The sequence below is a fragment of the Scyliorhinus torazame genome, chromosome 1 (assembly GCF_047496885.1).
Source record: "Scyliorhinus torazame isolate Kashiwa2021f chromosome 1, sScyTor2.1, whole genome shotgun sequence".
NCBI lineage: Eukaryota > Metazoa > Chordata > Chondrichthyes > Carcharhiniformes > Scyliorhinidae > Scyliorhinus > Scyliorhinus torazame.
In genome coordinates this window covers 162,211,893-162,224,395 of record NC_092707.1, presented here as the reverse complement: position 1 = coordinate 162,224,395, position 12,503 = coordinate 162,211,893, and the positions used below count along the sequence as shown (strand labels likewise).

The following is a 12,503-nucleotide window of genomic DNA, read 5'->3' as shown; positions in this document are numbered from 1 at the left end:
TATAAGGTAAGGTTGGAAAGTCCAGTGAAGAGTGGTGAAGTGGTAGTAGGAGTAACAAAGAAACTATCATGTCCAGGAATACAGTTTATCTTGGGTAATGATCTAGCTGGATCGCAGGTGGGAGTGATGCCTACTGTGGTTGATAAGCCACTGGAAAATCAGACAACTGAAGTGTGGAAAGATGAATATCCTGGGATTTTTCCGGATTGTGTATTAACAAGGTCGCAAAGTCACAGGTTAAGGCAAGAGGAGAAATCAAAGAGTGAAGATGAAGTTGAAGGGCAATTATCAGAAATGATTTTTGATCAGATGGTTGGAAAAGAACAAGAACAGGTGGAGGATGAGGCGGATATTTTTAGTTCAGGAAAATTGGCGGAGTTACGACAAAAACATGTAGAAATAAAACGGATGTATCAGAAAGCGTACACAGAAGAGGAATCTGAGTGTATACCAGAGTGTTATTACCGTAAAAGTGATGTCTTGATGAGAAAATTGAGACCTGTACATATGCAGGCGGATGAAAAGTGGGCAGAAGTTAATCAAGTAGTATTGCTGGTAGGGTATAGAAAGGAGGTGTTACGAGTGGCACATGAGGTACCAGTGGGAGGTCATTTGGGGATAAGGAAAACTCAAGCTAAAATCCCAAAACATTTTTATTGACCTGGACTACATAAAGATGTAGTTAAATTTTGTCAATCATGCCACACGTCAAGTGATAGGGAAACCTCAAGCAGTGATAAAACCAGCACCCCAAATACCCATTCCAGCATTTTACAAGGGTCTTAATTGATTGCGTAAGACCATTTCCTAAAACAAAAAGTGGGAATCAATATCTTTTGACTATAATGGATGTGTCTACTAGGTTTCCAGAGGCCATTCCAGTATGTAATATTACAGCTAAAAAGATTGTGGAGGAGTTACTTAAATTCTTTACTAGATATGGACTACCCTCAGAAATACAATCGGATCAAGGATCAAATTTTACCTCCAAGCTATTCAAAGAAGTTATGGATAGCTTAGGAATAAAACAATTCAAATCAACTGCGTACCATCCAGAATCGCAGGGAGCGTTAGAAAGGCGGCATCAGACATTAAAGACAAAGTTGAGGGCTTATTGTCAAGATTATCCAGAGGATTGGGATAAACGAATTCCATTCGTACTGTTTGCAATTAGGGATACACCGAATGAGTCAACCAAATATAGTCCTTTTGAACTAATTTTTGGTCATGAGGTAAGAGGACCACTTAAATTGATTAAGGAAAAATTGGTGAGTGAGAAATCGGAAATTACATTATTGGATTACGTGTCAAATTTTAGGGAATGATTAAATAGAGCTGGACAACATTTGAAAGTTAGACAAAATGTGATGAAACAGGTCGCGGACAAGAAATCCAAAGTTCGTAGTTTTGCCAGTGGAGATAATGTTTTAATGTTGTTACCAGTGGTATGTGAACCTTTAAAAGCTAGGTTTTGTGGACCTTATCAGATTGAAAGGAAATTAAGTGAGGCATAAACACCAGATACAAGGAAGACTCACCGAGTGTGTCATGTGAATATGCTTAAAAGGTACTTTGAAAGGGAAGGAGAGAAAAAGGAGGTTTTAATAATTCTAACTCAAAGTGACGAACCAAATCCAGATGATTGTGAATTTGACATACCTCAAATTAAATTGGAAAATGAGGATGTTCTTAAAAATTGGGATAAATTGTTGAGTTACCTTCCAGAGGAAAAACAAACGGACCTGAAAGAGTTATTGATATCACATGGGCAAGTTTGTAGAGATAAATTGGGAAGTACTAAAATGGCTATACATGATGTAGATGTGGGAAATGCTGTTCCAATCAAACAACATCCATGTAGACTTAATCCTTTAAAATTGGCACAGGTTAACAAAGAGATAGTAAGCTTAAAAATGGCATAATTAAAGTAGGTTGCAGCCAATGGAGCTCACCCATAGTGATGGTGCCTAAACCAGACTGTACCCAACGGTTGTGTGTGGACTACAGAAAGGTTAATGCAGTTACAAGGACGGACTCTTATCCTATCCCACGTTTGGAGAATTGCATTGAGAAAGTGGGACAGTCCGCTTTTATTTCCAAATTGGATTTACTTAAAGATTACGGGCAGGTACCTTTGTCCGAAAGGGTGAAGGAGATTTCAGCTTTTGTGACTCCAGATGGTATATACCAATTCAAAGTTATGCCATTTGGCATGAAAAACGCCCCAACGGTGAACTAACACAGTTGTTTCAGGATTACCCAATTGTGCGGTACACATCGACGATCTGGTAATTTTCATCCAGACATGGACAGAACATTTGAAACATCTGATGGAGTTATTCGATCGACTTCAGGAGGCGGGTTTGGTGATAAACCTAGCCAAAAGTGAATTTGGAAAAGCCCAAGTCATTTTCCTTGAGGAGTTTTCGATACCCTCGAGACAAAGGGAAATAATGCTATTTCTTGGCATGACTGGATTTGATCGAACATTTATGCAAAAGTTTTGTAGCGCGATTGCTCCACTGATGGACTTGAAGAAACATCGAAAATTTCAATGGACAGCGGACTTTCGACAGGCATTTGACTGCCTGAAAGCTGTGATAACCAATGCTCCTGTGTTGGAGACTTACAAGGGACTCTGTGATCAGATTGAACTAAAGTATGTGACTTTAAAGACAATTGCTGAGGCATAGCGCAATGGACGGATCGTGCAGAGACCTTCTTGTTCAAAGAGACTGTCAATCAGAAGGATTTCAGTTGGTGGAAGAACAAAGAAAAATGGACTATATTATTACACCAGTTTGCGTGTGTTTTTTTTTTTTTAAATGGTAAAGTATATTTACTGTGTGCATTTCTTAAAGGATCGTGAAAAGGGTGAAAAATGAAACCATCTTGAAGTTGATGTTTTTTTTTCTTGGTGGGGGGAGGTGTCATGAGAATGTCGCTTTCAGAAATGTTTGGCTGCTCATGTTACTGCAGTGATGTCAGAGTGTGGGTGGAGCTGAACTCTGGTTCTGTTTTTAGTTTCACTTTGAGAAAAGCTTGGCTGTGTCTGTCTTTTTGGTTTCGTTTCTGAGTGTGTTGCAGCTGAAGTCAGCCAAAGCAGCTGTACTGTTGATCTCTCTGCCATGAAGGACTATCTCTTGATCATTTGGTGAATTCAGAAATTTAAATGTTTTCAGTATTGATGAAAACCCTGATGTGCTTCTGTTTAAAGGTTTGTTAAGTCTATTGGGCGTAAAAGGACAGTTTACAGGTTACTTAGTGTTGTATTCTTTGGGGGTTATCTTTGAATTAATGGTTGCTAAGATATTCACTGTTTGTTTTAAAAAGGTTGACTTGAGTTCATAGAATAAACATTGTTTTGTTTAAAAAAATACTTTTCCATTTCTGCTGTACCATACCTCTCGAGTGAGCCGTGTGCTCCCTATACCACAATCTATTAAAAGTTGTGGGTCAGGTGAACTCCATGATACCCTTTGGGATTCTCTAAACCCTGACCCATAACAACATCTTCAGCTTGTTCTGTTTCTGTGATTTACCAGGATGTTGCCTGGTATGGAGGCCATTAGCTATGGGGAGAGGTTGGAGAAACTTGGTTGTTCTCACTGGAACAACAGAGGTTGAGGGGCGACCTAATAGAAGTCTACAAGATTATGAGGGGCATGGACTGAGTGGGTGCCTCATTTATGGAGCTGCAAAGACAAACTCGGGAACATCAGGAAAGGATCTTTGCTGCACTTCTCAGATTGCAAAGCATGATGGAGGAGTCCACCTGCCTTCAGACCAAGGTGATAGCGACAACATGCCAGCATACTGAAGTCAACACAGGTAGAATGGTGGAGAGCTTTGGCGAGCCAAGCGCGCCATCGCATTTTACTCAGTTTTCTGTCCTGCCTACAGCAATTGAGACAGACAGTGAGATCATTAGGCTCCATCTTTCTGGTAGTCTCCTCATTCCAGTAATCAAAAAGAGGCACAACGGTCACCATTTGTCTGCTAAGGACTACTCTTTTTTAGGTAATCTCCTGCAGCTGCCTCTCAAGGCCCCTTTTTGTATGCCACAGTGTCCTGGTCGCCATGGAGTCATGGCCACCACATGGATGCCTGTCGTTTAGTGTGCATGATGGTTGACTAAATCCCACTTCAACACTGCCTCACACCCATGAGTGAGTGGTGAAAGCTTCGGCCACTCGACTGAATCCTGAACTCTCATCTCAGGCATTTTCCTAACCTGCAATCCTCGGCTTTGCGCTTTGCTTGGACCATGAGCGGCACTTAGCAATATGTACTTTAACATAAAGCAAGTGATTAGGAGCACACTCCTTGGTTGGTGTTCCATGGCCACTTTTCTAAGGGGATCCTCTAGCTTGTCCAGTTGCCCAATGATTCTGAAGAACTATCACACTCATTAGATTTGGAAGTCTGTGCGTGAGAGGTTAAATGCAGAGCAGCAACCATGGGCACACTCAGAAATTAGTGCTGCTTGAGTGGGCACAATTACTTGACTAACCTGACTCCAAGCAAGTTAATTGAGCTCAAGCTAAACAATCTCAAATGCAAAAGATTGCTCATTCTTGATATGCTTTTCCATTGCCTGGCTGTTTTCTTCACCTCCCCTCCCTACTGCCAGGATTCTTCAGAAGATTTCCACCACGAAGCAGTCACAATAATTGCTTAGGACAGCAACTTTCAATTCCATGAAGATCAAAAAATCCACAAGCTACAGGAATGAAAATATCTTCAAAAGCTCTATTCTGCCTGACTGCAACAACTTGCACCACATGGACTGGAGAAATAAGTGTTAATCAGACAGTGAGGTCACAAAATTACTTCACTATCACAATTGTGTCATTTGATCCTAAGTTGAGTGTTTTTATGAGGCTCCATTGGTTTTTAGATGGAAGCTCTGGCTGCCAGCAAAACAAGTGGACAGAACAAAGAACAAATAAAATTACAGCATAGGAACAGGCCATTCGGCCCTCCAAGCCTGCACCAACCATGTTGCCTGTCTGAACTAAAATCCCCTACTCTTCCGGAGACCATATCCCTCTATTCCCATCCTATTTGTGTAAAAGTCACTATTGTATCTCCTTCCACTACCTCCTCCGGCAGTGAGTTCCAGACTCCCACCACCCTCTGTGTAAAAAAATTTTGCATGGAACATTGATACACCTTCAATAATAGACAACGAGTGATAAATGTAACTGAGGCTTTAATACATGAAACAGCAAGCCTCCTGCCTCTGGACCCGAACTAGGTCCGGAGGCAGAGACTTGCCACTTTTATACAGAAGCCCTGAGGGGAGGAGCCACAGGCAGAGCCAGTCTGGACAAGCCCAGGCATGTACAACACAGCACAGTGAATATAATACAATATACACAATAACATGGTTTACCACAAACATCTCCTTTAAACCTTGCCCCTCGCACCTTAAACCTATGCCCCCTAGTAATTGACTCTTCCACCCTGGGAAAAAGCTTTTGACTATCTAAGGACGCACATCGCTTTCATTTTCCGCTGCCAGCTGAAATTGGATGGCAGAGGATGAAATGCAGGGTTCCTTACAATTTTCTGTGTTATAAAATAGCTGAGAATCATTGCTGGCTTTCACAAGTCCTCTGCATGAGGGTGACCAGAATGCTTTGCATATTGATCTTAATGAAGATAGCTGAGACCAGAAAATAATTGTGAATAAAGAACTGTCTTATTTTGTCGTTCTGGAAAGAAAACTGGTGAAGTTGACCTGCACTATGGTTGGATCTGGTTTCAAATGTAAAAGACATTGCCGTCAGTGTAAAACTGCAATGGTAGGATAAAATTTGTGCTGATAAATGAGCTTTGAAGTAGAGATATGGAAGCAGAGATATGAATTCCTGGCACTTTAGTAGTTTACTTTATTTGAGCTCATTCGTCAGGAAGAGTTTAGTGAAACATTGCAGAATGGTTTGCAGTGCAAGTTTTTTGTTCACCTGTGAAAAATATGACCAATGCTAAAAATCCTAAGGAAATAATTACTTTTTCTATAAATGTTGTTTGGAGTTTTCACCTCACTGCTAATGTGCAGAAGATTGCTTAATGTTTCAGAATCATTTTGTTAAAAGGTATTTAAATTATGGCAATTGATTTAATGTAAGCTTACTTGCATGTGTCAAACTGTGTGACAATGAAAACTACATGATTTTTAGTTGACAACATTTTCTCAAACAGATCGCCTCAAAGAAATTTCCTCAAACAATATTGTTGCTGAAAGTATAATCATAACTGCAAAAATAATTATGATCTTTAGACACAAAATTGAAGCTAATCTGTGTCTGATTGATGATACAATAAAATAATGTCAAAATCTTACTAAAATAAACATCTTATTTCAATGACTTAACCATCCAGAGATGGTTCCTCAATAAGAAATTCTAAGGGGAATTTGCCTGTGACTGTTCTTAAAATTAAAGCCTCTATTCAATTTGAAGACATTTTACAATTTGGAAGAATGATTTTGAATACGTAATCTTGGGGGAAACCTAAAATGTAAGACCAGAAATACAAACGTGTCTGTCACATAATGGATGTGCAAAAGCCCAAAGGGAGAGACAGTGGCGTAGTGGTAAATCACTGAACTAGTAACCTAGTGACCCAGGTCTTGTTCTAGGGGCAGTTCAAATCCCAACAAGATGGAGGAATTTAAATTCAATTAATAATCTGGAATTGAAAAGCTAGTCTATGGTGACCATGACCATTGTTGTGAAAGCAATCTGGTTCACTAATGTTCTTTAGGGAAGGAAATCTGCCATCTTTATATGGTCTGGCTGACATGTGACTCCAGACCCACAGCAATGTGGTTGACTTTTAACTGCCCTCTGAGATGGTTTGATAGACCACTCAATTCAATGGTAATTAGGGGTGGGCCTTGTCAGAGACACCCGCATCGCAGGCGAAAATAAGTAGTGAGAATTGTGTGATGTTTACTTTTTGGCTACGTCTAATACAATGTAAACGGATGGAATTTTGAAGAAAAAAGTCTAATTTTTACAGTTCTTTAAAGCCCAAGATAAATGAGTTCAGGGAGTCATGGCCCAGTTACCAGAAAGCATAAGTAAAACTACCTTCAAACTTCACAGCAAATGACACTAATTTGGCAACTCTCACTTTGAACATGGAAAGTGGAAACTTTCTGACTGTGACATTTTCTATATATGAAGCTGCAAATTGCCAAGACAGCTAACTCAGTTTACTTTCTATCAGACTGAATAATACTACAAATAAATGTCTCACCGTCAGAAAAACTTTAGTGTGTTATTCTTCTCCCTTCCCCTTCCAAAGTTGTGTAGGGGTTCACAATTCTACACATTGTAAAGGGCAGCACAGTAGCATAGTGGTAAGCACTGCAGCTTCACAGGGCCAGGGTCCCAGGTTTGATTTCTGGCTTGGGTCACTGTCTGTGTGGAGCTTGGGTCACTGCTTGTGTGGAGTGCGCACGTTCGCCCAGTGTCTGCGTAGGTTTCCTCCGGGTGCTCCGGTTTCCTCCCACAAGTCCCAAAAGGTGTGCTGTTAGGTAATTTGGACATTCTGAATTCTCCCTCTGTGTACCCGAAACAGGTGCTGGAATGTGGCGACTAGGGGCTTTTCACAATAACTTCATTGCAATGTAAGCCTACCTGTGACAATAAAGATTATTATATTATAGTCCACTAAATTTAGCCATCTCACCTTAACATTGAATCCCCCAGTATGGGGCACTATTGACCAGAAACCTAACTGGGCAAGTCATATAAATACTGTGGTTATAAGAGGCTGGAAATTCTGTGCTAAGTAACTCACCTCCTGAATCCCTAATGCCCACCACAATCTACAAGACAAAAAGTCAGTAATGTAATACAATACTCTTCACTTGTCTGGATGATTGCAGCTCCAACGACACTCAAGATGCTCAGCATCTTCGAGGACATGCAACCGGCTTGATCAGCACCCAATCTACCATTACTTCTACAATCTATTCATTACTTCTACCACATTGACACAGTGGCAGCAATGTCGACTATCTACAAGATGCATTGCAGCAATTTACAAGCCTCCTTTGACAGTAGTTTCCAAATGTTCAACCTCAACCACCTAGAGTAACAAGGGCAGCAGGTGCATGTAAACACCATCAACTGACAATTCCCCTCCAAGCCACAAGCCATCCTGACATCGAACCATAGAATTAGAATTCCTCCTGTGCAGAAGGAGGCCTTTCGGCCATTGAGTCTGCACCGACCCTCAGGCCCACTCCTCTGCTCTATCCCCGTAACTCCATAACCCCAACTAACCTACACATATTTGGACTGTGGGAGGAAACCCACGCAGACACAGGGAGAAAGTGCAAACTCCACATCCACAGTCACCCAAGGCCGGAATTGACCCCGGGACTCTGGTGCTGTGAGGCAGTAGTGCTAACCACTGTGTCACTGTGCCACCGTGGGAATATATCACTGCTCCTTCAGTGACAGGGTCACAATCCTGCAACTCCCTCCGTAATAGCACTGTGACTGTTCCTACACTGCATGGTCTGCAATAGTTCAAGAAGACAACTCACCACCATCTTCTCAAGGGCATTTAGGAATGGGCAATAAATGCTTGCCTTGATATAATGGTGCTGCTCATGACCCATGAATGAATTTTTTTATTTTTTTTTTAAATCTGGGAAAAATTTGCAGTAACAAATATGTTGAAATTCTAAAGGGAATAAAATCAAAATAAAAGGGTGATTCTTTTTGGAACTCATTCCTCATTATCAATAAAAGTGACCCCCGTACGTCAAATGATTTTAATGTGCACAAAGTCTTGAGTGTTTTCTCTCAAAGCTTTGATATTTACTTAATACCCTGGATAGAGTGTTTTCATATCGGAGTTATAATAATTCACTCTCGCTTTCCCACAGGCTTTTGCATGAATATGACGCAAATTAGCCTTCTCTCCACTATGGCCGAGCTGTTAATTTACTACAGCATTCAGTAATCTTTAACAATCATCTTATCTACCATTTTAATGGCATTTCACAATTTATGCTGTAACGATGATGTGACTTGTATATGAGTGGCTTTAATATTTAATTCAATTTGGCTGATCAAACATATATTGAAATGTTTAAAAAGGGCATAAAAAAAATAAAAGATGGGCAGTACGGTGGCGCAGTGGGTTAGCCCTGCTGCCTCACGGCGCCGAGGTCCCAGGTTCGATCCCGGCTCTGGGTCACTGTCCGTGTGGGGTGCAACATTCTCCCCGTGTTTGCATGGGTTTCGCCCCCACAACCCAAAGATGTGCAGGGTAGGTGGATTGGCCATGCTAAATTGCCCCTTAATTGGAAAAAATGAATTGGGTACTTTAAATTTATTTTTTAAAAAAGACACTGATTTAAGATGGCTGCCACAAGTCACCTGACATCTGGTATCGCACATTAACTAGTTTCTGGAAAGTTCCAATGGGGGTTACAATTCAGACATGTCATGACAGTCCTCTATGGAATTTCACATCCCTCCTCTTGATCCAGTGAGCGTCAGTGAACCGGATCACACAACTCTAACCAAGTTACTGCACAGGCAAGTATCAGAACCTTGGACAAACATCCAATCAACCTGTGGTTAGTACAGTTGCTTCATAGATCCAGGGTCCCAGGTTCGAATTCTGGCTTGGGTCAATGTCTGTGTTGAGTCTGCACGTTCGCCCCATGTCTGCGTGGGTTTCCTCCGGGTGCTCCGGTTTCCTCCCACAGTCCAAAGATGTGCAGGTTAGGTGGATTGGCCATGCTAATTTTCCCCTTAGTGCCCCTTAGTGATCCCTTAGTGGGTTACTGGGTTGGGGATAGGGTGGATGGTGTGCTTAAGTAGGGTGCTCTTTCCAAGAGCCGGTGCAGACTCGATGGGCCGAATGGCCTCCTTTTGCACTGTAAATTCTGTGATTCTATGAATTCTCCAGCCCAACATACACACATTTCCTAAACATCGTAAATAAAATACAAAATTAAACTGCTTATGTACAAAATGCAACAGTTGAAAATAAAAATAAATATAAAGACAAGAAATACAGCAAACAACAAAAAAAACTTTAGGATAATAGAGTCGTTAATATACCCCTTTGTGGCGCTGCATCACGGTTTCTACATCCAGACGCCACATCAGTTCCATTTTCCAGCGAACGAGCATCCTCACACTCGTCGGCGTTTGGTTGGGTAAATCATATGTATCCGGGGTATATTAGTCCAATTAACCACTCATTGGTCCTTTCTTCCATAGGTCTGTACCCTCGTGTCCATTCAAGGATGAAGAATCCCACATAGCACATAGCGAGAGTGTGGTATATTCTGCAAAGAGACCAGGGTAGCACCGATTATTATTTCTCAATATCTGATCCCTTTATCCCTCTGACCAGATGCTGGCTCATGATCTTACTGACTCCCCTTTATAATATTGCCCCAGAATCGGAGGCGGGCAGACACCGTGTTTAATTTTGTGCCTCCTGGAATGAGGTTTGTGGCTAATACCACCAGGCAGGGTAGTCTAGACATCTGTGTTTAAAGAGTGCTTCCTGGGATGACGAGTTGCAGTCACACAAATGGAAGCCGTGTGGATGAGAAGGGGTGATTACGGCAAGAAGAGATGATTAAGACGAGAAGAGATGGCAAAGCAAGGTTTGCTGACTCCTGGAGACAATAGTTCTGTATTATGAAGATGGCATAGGAGACGAAGGGTGGTGGTGAAGCGAAGGTCTGCCAACCTCGTGAAAACGTTGAGGAGTCTACATTCTTGTATGATTGATAGGAGATAATGGATATCAATCATATTGCACTTAATGTGGTGCGCTGGTACTTGACACTGGCTGACTTTCCGTGGTTTCAAATTTGGATCTTCCCAACAGTATTTTTATCAGGCAGATCCTGACAATTTGTTAGAACAGACAATCTGTGGGGGCCATCATCTGTGAAATAACAGGAAGAAGGAAATGTGGAGGAGTGTAAGCAGGCAAGGTGTCTGTTGCAGGGTCTAAAGTTATAAATTTAAAATGATTATATATTTTACATACAATTGTGAACAGCAGAGTCCCTGTATTCCCTTTGAAGTGGTGATTTAAGTGGGTGGCTTCTGGCTACCTGGAAGCTGCTCTTTCACTGTCTCAATGTTGGAGCGTCGCACTTGGTGTTTCTGTAGGTCATGGCACCAGGTGCCTTTGTGTGTATGCGGTTTAAACACGACTCGTTTTCTTTGTCTCCATGACATCAGATGCAGTCTTGCGACTGGGGTTCGTGGGGGTGGGTCTGGAAACAAGGGGTCAGGATCCAGACCCTGGGGTTGGGGGTCAGGGGTCACTACCTGAATTTCCTCCAGTGTTAAATGGTACTGGGGTGACTGTTGTTTTGGGAACCAAATGCCTGGATTTGGTTCACATGATACATTCCAGCCTTCCTGGAATCCATCAGTACCTGGAAAATGGATGAGCTTGCCTTATCTACCAACGAGTAGGGTCCCATGTATCTGGGGGACAGGAATGTGCCAGGCTGAAGGACTTGGAGCATTACCTCATACTCGATGGGGTTTACCTTGCCATCAAAGTAGGCCTTACTCTTCGTCATACTCTTTCTTATCTTAACAGATGCTTCCAGTTGTGCAGCTTGGGCAAAAAAGAAATTACTGCTGATGCTGGAATCAGAAGCCAAAAGAAAATGCTGGAAAATCTCAGCAGGTCTGGCAGCATCTGTAGGGAGGGAAAAGAGCTAACATTTCGAGTCCAGATGACCCTTTGTCAAGAGCTTTTGACAAAGGGTCATCTGGACTTGAAACGTTATCTCTTTTCTCTCCCTACAGATGCTGCCAGACCTGCTGAGATTTTCCAACATTTGCTTTTAGTGCAGCTTGGACGTTTTCCAGCAGTGTTTTGACTGGGGTCTCACGGTCAAGGCCTGCGAGCTCGGGTTAAGATAAATCCAGCCCTAACAGGGGTTTGATCCCTCTCACAGGTTTCGCTGCCATGAGTACATGTTGAGTGAACCCAGTTAAACTGGAAACTGAGTTCCGCACTATCATAAGGAAAAAGGGAAGGACTTTATTCCAGGTGTGGTTGTTCTGCTGGACGGTCTTATGGATCATTTCTTTGAGGGTGTAGTTCATCCTTTCCACTATCTCGCTGGATTTAGGATGATATGCAATGTGGAATTTCTGTTGGCTTCCAAATAATCTCATTACCGATTGTATCACCTGGGCGGTGAAGTGAGAGTAAGAGAAAATGCTGGAAAATCTCAGCTGGTCTGGCAGCGTCTGTCAGGAGAGAAAAGAGCTAACATTTCGAGTCCGTTGACTCTGTCAAAGCTAACAGACAGAGAAAGTGGGAAATATTTATACTGTGGAGTGAGAATGAAAGATGAGTCACAGCCACAGAAACCCAGGGAAACCGGGTGCTAATGGCCACAGAAACCACGGGGAAAGAGTGCTAATGGCAGTCCCCAGAGAGAACAAAAGATGTGAAAGGTCAAACAG

The 12,503-nt window shown here is 42.0% G+C and overlaps 1 long non-coding RNA gene across 1 annotated transcript in view; it reads right to left on the bottom strand.

Annotated features, from left to right (window-relative positions):
- Nucleotides 1-5,219: 5,219 nt before the first annotated feature.
- LOC140415917 (uncharacterized) overlaps nt 5,220-12,503 on the bottom strand; it is a 29,706-nt gene continuing 22,422 nt past the window's right edge. Inside the window, exon 3 of the long non-coding RNA XR_011944771.1 lies at nt 5,220-10,336. This is a non-coding gene — a long non-coding RNA (uncharacterized lncRNA). The remainder of the gene's footprint in view (nt 10,337-12,503) is intronic.